The sequence below is a fragment of the Mustelus asterias genome, unplaced genomic scaffold (genome assembly GCF_964213995.1).
Source record: "Mustelus asterias unplaced genomic scaffold, sMusAst1.hap1.1 HAP1_SCAFFOLD_35, whole genome shotgun sequence".
NCBI classification, from domain to species: domain Eukaryota; kingdom Metazoa; phylum Chordata; class Chondrichthyes; order Carcharhiniformes; family Triakidae; genus Mustelus; species Mustelus asterias.
Window position 1 is genome coordinate 2,983,223 of NW_027590117.1, and position 9,847 is coordinate 2,993,069.

Sequence of the window (9,847 nt, forward strand, 5' to 3'; positions counted from 1 at the left end):
ATCGAAAATCAAATGGATGGAGGCCTTTTTCCAAGCTCCTGGGTGACTGAGGAGATGGCCGAGCGGTTTTAGCGATGGTCTACACGGGTGAGTTTAAAACTCACTCTCATCATTAATCTACGGAACGTTTAATAAATAACTTCTCTGTATTTGAACACATGCAGCTGTGGTCTTCCACACTTTGCTCATGTCGGTTCTTCACAACAATCTTTGAACTGACGTGATGGGAATTTCTTTCGCTGAGAGAAACTACAATCCCAACATTGAACATCTGGTTGAATTTTCAGGGTCTAAGACAAAAAGGATCACATTTCCCCGTGAGTCTGCTGTGTTTTTCTTCAATTTTCCATTGTTATGACATCGTCTGTAAAGACAGCTAGTGAGCAGAAGTGTATTGGTTGAGGAGCTCGCTTGCCAGCGGCTCGTTGGTCTAGTGGTATGATTCTCGCTTCGGGGATTTCGTTGTCTGATTATGCGAGAGGTCCCGGGTTCAAATCCCGGACGAGCCCTCGCTTGCTGCCAGTTTTGATCCCAAGTGCTGGTCGTTTATCTGAACAAAATACCTTGCATTTTAGATGGCGGGACTTACATATCTCGAGATCAGGTTTGAAATCCTGCAACACCTCGCGACAATTTTCCCAATGCTGCACATGGAGAAAATGAAAAGTTTTCAAGAATGTTCACCCACGTAACCAGACTGTAAACTTATCCCAATAAATCAATCAGGACTGTCCATTGCTTATCGCGTCAGGGATTCTTGCATCGTGTGTTCAATTGTATTTTAGTCAGAAAGAAATTGCAGTCTGACAAAGCTGGGGGTCACAGTTTGGTTTTGAATTGATTATATTTTAACTCTGCTCCAGGCGTTTCACTGAGCAGGAAGTGAATCTTTGTGATGCTGTTCGGCATTCCACTCCAGAGGCAATTCACTCAGTGAAGAGGAGATTTGGAGAGGCTGTCCGTGTTTGATTAGACACGAGGACCGGGTGACATGCATCTAAGGATACTGAAGGAAATGATCGGTAATTGCGAAAAAATTGGAAATAACTTTCCAATTTCGGATTTAGTAAGGTAACAATGTTTTCAACTAACTATCTCGAGTATTTTGAAGTGGTCACCGAGAGTGTTGATGAGGGTAATGCCGTTCATGCGGTTTACATAAACTTCCAAAAGCATGGGAATTTTTGATGCGGCAGATTAAATTAAATGTATCAAAATGTGAATTGATCTGTTTTGAAGGAAGAACCCAGATTCAAAACATAAAATACATGGTGCAATTCTAAAGAGGCAAATAAGTACATACATCTCCCAAGTTGACAGGGATTGGCATAGAGGTTTAGAGCATGGAAACAAACCCTTCGACTCAACTTGTCCATGCAGCCCTTTTTTAACGACTAAGCTAATCCCAATTGCCTGCGTTTGGTCCATATCCCTCGATACCCATCTTACTCATGTAACTGTCTAAAAGACAAAATTGTCCCCACCTCTATGACTACCTCTGGCAGCTTTTTCCAGACACGCACCACCCTCTGTGTGAAAAAATTGCCCCGCTGCACCCTTTTGTATCCACCGCCCCCCCCCCCCCCCCCCGCTCCCCCGCCACCGCCCCCCCCCCCCCTCCACCCCCCACCCGCCCGCACTCACCTGAAACCTATGCCCTCTAGTTTTAGACTCCCCTACCTTTGGGAAAAGATATTGACTGTCCAGCTAATCAAGGCCACTCATTATTTTGTAGACCTCAATGAGACCACCCCTGAGCTCTAGAGTAAAAAATCACAGTGTATCCAGCCTCTCCTTGTAACTGAAACCATCAAGTCCTGGTAGCATTCTGGTAAATCTTTGCTGCACTCTTTCTATTTTAATAATATCCTTTATATTATAGCGTGTCCAGAACTGTACACAGGATGGTGAGCAGAGTGATTATAATAAATCAGACGGTGCCTTGCTTTTTATTAATGGGGCACAGAGTACAAAAGTATAGAGACTATGTTAAGCCTGCATTTAAATCGAGTTAGGTTTCAAGTGGATATTGTTTCCATTTTCTGGAGAGCAAATTTAAAAAAACAATATAAAAGATTTCAGAAGGTAGCAGAAATGTTTCACCAGAATAGTTCAATTGATGAAGAACTTCAGTTCCTGAGAATGGTTGGATACGCTGCGACTTCTCTACTCAGAGAAGAGAAGGTTCAGAGGAGAATTGGGAAAAATATGCAAATCCTCATGGGAGATTGATAGAAATTTGTTCTCATTGTTAGTAGGATCGAGACCCAGAGGGCAGATATTGGAGGTAATTGTCAAAAGAAGCAATAGCAGCATTAAGTGACAGTGTAGGACGGTGATATGCTTCCAAATCAAGATGGTGAGTGACTTGGAGGGGAACATTTGGGTGGAGGTGCTCCCAGGTATCTGCTCCTCTTGTTCTTCTAGATGGTCACGATCGTGGGTTTAGAAGCTGGTGTTTAAGAGTTAGGAGACTGGATCAGAGAGTAATTCCACTGACAAATTAAAGATCTTTTACAGCAAGATGTTTGTTTAAGTCACAGTTTAAAACCAACTCTAACAAATGAAGCAACTTAACTATAAACAATTGAACAATATTTAAAGAAGAAAGTAAACAACTAGAATTACTAATTTTCATTGTTTTAGTCCCAAATAAGCAACGTTCCTCTTGAAGGAGCAACGCTCCGACAGCTCATGATTCCAAATAAAACTGTTGGACTTTAACCTGGTGTTGTGAGACTTCTTAATATGCCCACGTCTGTCCAATGCCGGCATCGCCACATCAGGGTCATAGTTAAACTGCGTTTTTCATTATCTGCTGCTGTGTGGGGGTTGGGATCTTTCTCATTCTGTCTGTGGAATTGTGCGTGCACAAGCGATTTGGTCTAACCGTCAGCTCCCGGATCTGTAAATTAGTTGGAATTCATTCTGTATTTGCAAGCTCTGGGATTGTAAACCAGTTGATGCATCTCGTCATTTTGAATCTCCGATATATTTTTTTCAGCGTCGCTGACCGGGCCAACCTTTTTTTGTGTTCATTCATGGGGCTTGGGCGTCACTGGCTGGCCAGCATTTATTGCCCAATCACAGTTGCCCGAGTGCAGTTGAGAGTCAACCACAATGCTGTGGCTCTGGAGTCACATGTAGGCCAGACTGGGCAAGAACGGCAGATGTCGCTCCCTGAAGGGCACTGGTGAACCAAATGGTTATTCCGATAATGGACAATGCATGAAAGCATAAATAGATTATTGATTGCAAATATTTTGCATTGAATTTAAATTCCACCAGCTGCCGTGGTGGGATTTGAGCACGGATCCCCACTGAAATTAGTTGGGTTTCGGGATCAATATTCCAGCGATAATACCACAAAGACATCGCCTCCAAATTTCCCTCCAACTGAGTGACTTGTTGGGCCACCTTTGAGGGCAGCTCAGAGTCACTAACATTGCTGCTGGTCGGGAGTCACATTCAGGGCAGACCAGGTAAGAATTCCTTCCCTAAAGAACATCAGTTTATCAGTTGTTGTTTTTTTTCTACGACAATCGATTCAAGGTCATTAATTCCAGACACTTTTATTGATGTCGAATTTCACCATCTGCCGTGGCGGTGGATGTGTGAGTGTTTATGTGAGTGTACGTGTGTGAGAGAGATTAATTCATTTTAATTCAGCTTGTGAGTATGAATTAATCCCCTATATTCCCTCACAAACACTGTGATCCCTTTGCACCGATGAATTCTTATTAAAAAATACTTGTACCCTTGTGAGCCTGATGGGCGGATGGGAGGTGTGGTGAGGTTTGAACGCAATGCCACAGGGTGCTGAGTGTAAAATAGCCGATTTTAAAGCATGTGTGTAGGAAAGTGAAGAGTGAACTTGTCTGTGAGAAGATCACAGAAAACCTGTATCTGGAGCTGCGTCCAAGAGACAAGTTTTGGGTTGTCAGTAAATGAACTCCTGAAATGAAGGTACAAAATCAGGAAGAGGAAATGCTGGAAATGTTCAGCAGCTCCGAAAGCAGCTGTGGAGAGATATTCCTGTCGCAAGGATGTAACTCTACAATTGAATATTTCATGTTGCTCAGATCTGACACTCTCAACACCTTCATGTAAAGAACAGGTAGGGCGGGAATTGGGTCTTTGTTGATTTGGGCAAACAGAACAACGCAGCAATGAGAAACTGCTCCCCCCCCCCCCCCCCCCCCACCCCCCGGCGGCTTGGAGAAGGATGGGACTCAGATACGGGCCTCTGGCTGGGATTGACAAATGGAAAAATACACATCGAGTTTTAAATGTAATAACAACCAAGATGTAATTCAAATCGATTTGTGCAGAGTTTTTAGGCGAGCTCCAATGTAGTCAGGATGGCCGAGCGGTCTAAGGCGCTGCGTTTAGGTTGCAGTCTCCTCTGGAGACGTCTGTTCGTATCCCACTCTTGGCAGTGATTTTTCCGTCGTGAGGCACCTTCTAAACCCAAGGCATCCCTCACCTGGCTGCACATGGGCAGCAGATGCAGAGAAACAACGACGACCTGCAAGGTCCACTGCATCCTGACTTGGAAATGTATCGCATTTGCTGTGGCTCGCTCGCATTCCTGCAACTCCCTTCCGAACAGCAGTGTATATGCACATGGACTGCAGTGGCTCAAGAATGAGTTCATCGCCAATGACTGAGAAGTATGTAAATTGAACAATAAATGCTTCCCGGGCCAGTGACACACATATCCCGTATGAATGTATTTTTAAAAAATCAACTTTCGAGCAGTAAACTACATGGGTGAATCAAATCCTGAAGACGGCTACTTTTATACCAGATGTGTGTCTGAAAACAGTAAATGGAACCAGCTCACGGTAAACCGCTCAATGTTGAGCGGAAGAGTTTCACTGAGTGACGTTAGCGATTCCCTCTGATGTGCTTGTTCAATGTCGGGGAAAGGCAGATTTGAAATGTTTACAGGGAAATCGGTGCAGTCTTGATGGGCCACTGTGGGATTCAATTATTTTGTTTCATGAATCTATCCGAGATCCCATAGCATCTGGGGAGAGAGAAACGGTCGTTCCCGTGAAAGGTCTGCATCTGAAATGTGAACTACCTCTATTTTCTCAGATCTGGCAGTATCTCTTTTTTCACAAACACCACCAGATCTGGAGCGTTTTTCCAGCATTCTGCTGCACCAGGAGTAGCAGTACCAGGCTCTGCAGCTGAGTTGGTTAAAGCCCATGTCTAGTAACAGGAAGATCCTGGTTTCACGGACACGAGCAGTGCCTTGATTACTTTCACGTGATCTTTCAAGTGTTCATTGCAATTGCTCAAGTTACAATGTCCCTTTCTTGCGAATCAATATTGTCTTTCCCTTTACAGTGGATGATCTACAAAGATGAAACAAACACAGATTTCGAGACTCACCACGAATATCTCGACTGTTTATTTTTACAATTCAGTTATTTTCATCATTTTGCAGTCAAAAAAAATATTCTGCAATAAAACCAATGCTGGAAATTCTACAAACACAGTTTTCCATTTTTTTTCCTCAGGGAATTTCTAACACAGTCAAATGGCCTTAGAATCACACAACCCCGACAGTGCTGAAGGAGACCATTCTGCCCATCGAGCCTGTCCCGACTCTCCGACAGAGAATCGCACACAGGACTTTTCCACCCCGCTAATCTACCGATACAAACACCTTGGGGACCGAAAGGCAACCTAGCATGGCGAATCCACCCAACCTGCTCGTCTTTGGACTGTGGGAGGAAACCGGAACACTCGGTTTCCTGGGATAACTTGCCTGGGTGAATGCAGCGTGAACAGCACTACAGTTTGGCACCATCCAGGACAAAGCATCCCACTTCATTCGCTTCCTATGTATAAAAATTCACTCCGTCCACTACCAACACACAACGGCAGCAGTGTGCACCATCTACAAGATGCACTGCAGCAACTCAGCAAGGCTTCTTTGCCAGCACCTTCCAAACCCACGACCACCACAGCCGAGAAGGACAAGCGCAGCAGATGCATCAGAATAATACCACCAGGTTGCAAGGCACTGATATTTAGTTATTGATTGTACTTATTTATAAGTTGTTGTTCCGTGTGTGTTCTTTAATCTTCTTTATCTTCCAAAGGAAGCGAAATATCTAATTGAAAAATTACTATTTCTAACCCAACCAGCAAATGTTGTGTCAATCTTGAAGAAAGCTGGGGTTTGCGATTTCTTCTCGAGTCAGTGGTTTCCCTGGGAGCCGAGTAAACAGGAACAGCATGGAGAGATGGCAGAGCAGGAAATGTCGGAGCAAAAGCGAAATCATATCAATGAAGGAGCAAGCCGTTTGTTACTCAACTGATCCAAAACCCGACTCTGATGGGATTCGAATCCACAAACTTTGAATAGCTAATATGCCATCATTTAGAAGTCCAACGCGCTATCCATTGCGCCACAGAGCCGCGTGCCTGAAGTTCACTTTACAGTTCTATACATAGATTCTTGACAACGTTGAAACGACTGGTAAGTTCAAAACTCTCGGAGTTCAAATGTCAAGAACTGTTCAGAGGAACTTTATTGATTGCAAGTCATCTTGGGGCATTTTATGTCTGTTAAAACGGCTGTGGAAATACAAACCTTTGTGTCCTTTATACAGGAAATCTGTCCATCACAGAATGATCCTCCCTCTCTCTCCTCCTCATTCTCCTGTACAGCTTGGAGACTAATCTCGCGGGTTTGATAGTCGGGAGACACATTCTACTCTATCTGTCACAGGACTGATCAGAACCTGTTCCCTGTTCCAGGGAAACAGCTGCACAGAACACAATGCAAAGCTGGAAGCTGGAAATCTGAAACAAAAACAGAAAATGCTGGACATGCTCACCAGGTGAGGCAACATTTTTGATTAATGGAGATTTCCATAAAACCAGCTCCTGAAGCACAGCACAGCTGCACAGTTTAAAGTTTCCTTTCATCAACAATGGATGCTCCATTCTATGATTTTGAACAATTCAAATTGATAATCTGCATTGTTCTTCTAGTCGCCACAGCCTGAAAACCACTTCAGGCATTGATGTCACCCTTGGATTTTAAATTTGTAAATCCATTCTCTATCTTTTTAAAGCTACTATTGAAACTGTATCCATGATCCGCACAGTTTTTTGTGAATGAGAAGGAGAATTGAAGATATATTTGGATAACTTTCCTTTGACTAAATTTCAACAGAAGCATAAAGGCGGGAATCACACACAGCACTTCATGAAACTCACCAGCTAGACATTGAAAGGTGACAGTGTTTATTCAAGGGATGGTTCCATTTATTCATTCATTATTAATGGAGAAAAGAAAAGTTGGAACAGTTGCAATCTGGCTAATGTAACTGAGCAAGGTGAAACGCAATGGGGACTGGGCAGGATAAGCCTACCATGGGCAGTGCACAAAGTGAAGGTGCGACGTTGACTGAGTTGTCAGGCGGAGCAGGGAGTCGTTGCAGAGTGAAGGTACATAGGAAAGTGGGAGTGCTAAATGTTTAATGATCACTGTACAAGTAGACGGTGAAATGCAGACTTCAGACTGGATATTCAATGGTTCTGAGATGGGTGAATAGACTGCGGCATCTTGGCATGGTAAAGGTGCAATACGGATTAGGAATGCTAAATGATTTTATGTAAAATATAAATTGTTTTACATCGCCTGTCCTTGATCTTCGGACCAAGATGTTTCACTTCACACTTCCTTACATTAATTAAGTTGCATATGTCACGTGTCTGCACCTTGCACCAGCCTGTCCACATCGTCTTGAAGATTATCAATATGCTTCTCACTAAAGTTCATAATATGTTCAAGTTTTGCACCACTGACAAATTTTGGGATTGAAACCTGGACACCCAGATATAGGTCATTAATATATATATCAAGAAAAGCAAATTTCTCTCTATATACTACCCCCAATCAGAAATAGGTAAAAGTTGGTGTAATATATGCTTTAATAGCTTTGTACTAATAATTAAATCTTGTATAATGAAATTCTAACCATTCTAAACAACAATGATTCAAAATACCACTTGGTTCAAAAGAAAATACCTATTGGTACGAATACTTTCACTTCAAAAGTACTTAAAAAGCATAGCATTGCTGATTTATCGGTATTTAATTGATGAATACAAAGGAAAGCAGTGGTTTCCCTTGGAGCCGAGTAGACAGAAACAGCATGGAGAGATGGCAGAGCAGGAAATGTCGGTGCCAAAGCTGAATCACATCAATGAAGTAGCAAACTGTTTGTTACTAATCTGATCCAAAATCCGACTCTGGTGGGCTCAAACCCACAAACTTTGAATGGCTAACGTGCCATCATTGAGAAGTCCAACTCGCTATCCATTGCGCCACTGGTAGATTCTAAATTGATACGGCCAACACATTTAGTATTTCGAAATTCCCCCGTCCCAGGTTCAGTGCAATGTGAACATTTCCTGTCTGTTGTATCCCTCTCTGATGTCTAAAGTTCAGTCTACCACAGTGTGCTGACATCTACTGGCCGCAACACAGAACTGCAGTAGAGGGAAATAAATCACATTAACTGTCGCTGTTGCAGAGACAGATCAAACAGGAATTAATGATTGAATGCAGCACTAAATCCCATGGAAAATTCAATATTAGTGTACTTGCCCATATAGTCAATATAACTTGGAATTTGCTATTATCTGGAGCAGTTGAGTCGACCAGCATCGATGTACTAAAGGGAAATCTAGCAAATGAGACGATGGAGAATGAATTTCAGAGATAAGCAGATGATGTTACATTGAAGATTTTGAGTAGAGGATCGTGTGGAATCATGTACTAATTAGAACAAAAGGCCCGGTTTCAATTAGGTATCTTCCGTGTAGAGTGTGTACAGATTTTCAAAGTCTCTCACATAGATTTATAATAAATATCACACACATTTGTCACACCAGAGACAGAGCGATACAAAATGAGTCCAACACTCATACATATAGAATCTTAGAGTGGATACAACAAAGAGAGGGAGAGCATTCGGCCCTTTGTAGGTATGCTGGTCTGTACAAGAACAACTCAGCTCATCCCTTTCCCAGTCCTTGTCTCATAACCATGGAAATCCTTTCACTTCAGGTGCTGATTCCATTCCCCTTTGACAACCCTGATTTGATGCTGCCTCTGCCACACTCTCAGGCAGTGCATTCCAGGTCCTAAATACTCTGCACATTAAAACCCATCCTTCTCTCCTCTGGCAATGGAAACAATATTTTTTCATCTACTCTTCCCAGACTGCACCCACAAATCCACCACCTCTACCATCTCGAAGGACAGCGGCAGCAGATACATGCGGGCACCAGCACTGCAATCTCCTCCGCCTCCCGCCCCCCCCCCTCCCCCCGCCCTCCCCCGCCCCCCTCCCCACCCCCCGCCCCCCCCTCCCCCACCCCCCGCCCCCCCTCCCCCGCCCCCCGCCCCCCCTCCCCCCCCCCGCCTGCCCGCCCGCCCCCAGTCCACTCACCGTCCTAACTTGGAAATACACCGCGGCTCCTTCACTGTCGCAGTGGCAAAATCCTGAAACACTGTTGGACTAACAGCACTGTGGCTGTACCGACACCTCAGGGACTCAGCAGTTCAAGAAACCAGCAAACCACCACCTTCGTAAGGTCAGTTAGAGATTGGCAATGAATGCTGGCCTCGTCAGTGATGCGCACCTCTCGAAATGAATAAATAAAAACTCGCAACTACAACCGGAGACGGACAGATACAGAACAAATCTCACTCACATGCATGTATTGGATACAATATGAATTCCCCAATCACATTCGCTAACAGAGGGTAAAAGACAGTCGAAATTGGGCGATCATTATCCAGTTGCAG

The 9,847-nt window shown here is 43.8% G+C and overlaps 1 non-coding gene across 1 annotated transcript; it reads left to right on the forward strand.

The window, feature by feature from the left end:
* The first annotated feature begins 419 nt into the window (after positions 1-419).
* Positions 420-509, forward strand: trnap-cgg (transfer RNA proline (anticodon CGG)). Its single transcript is given in 2 exon segments — positions 420-455; positions 474-509. It is a non-coding gene; the product is annotated as a tRNA-Pro (tRNA).
* The last annotated feature ends 9,338 nt before the right edge of the window (positions 510-9,847 follow it).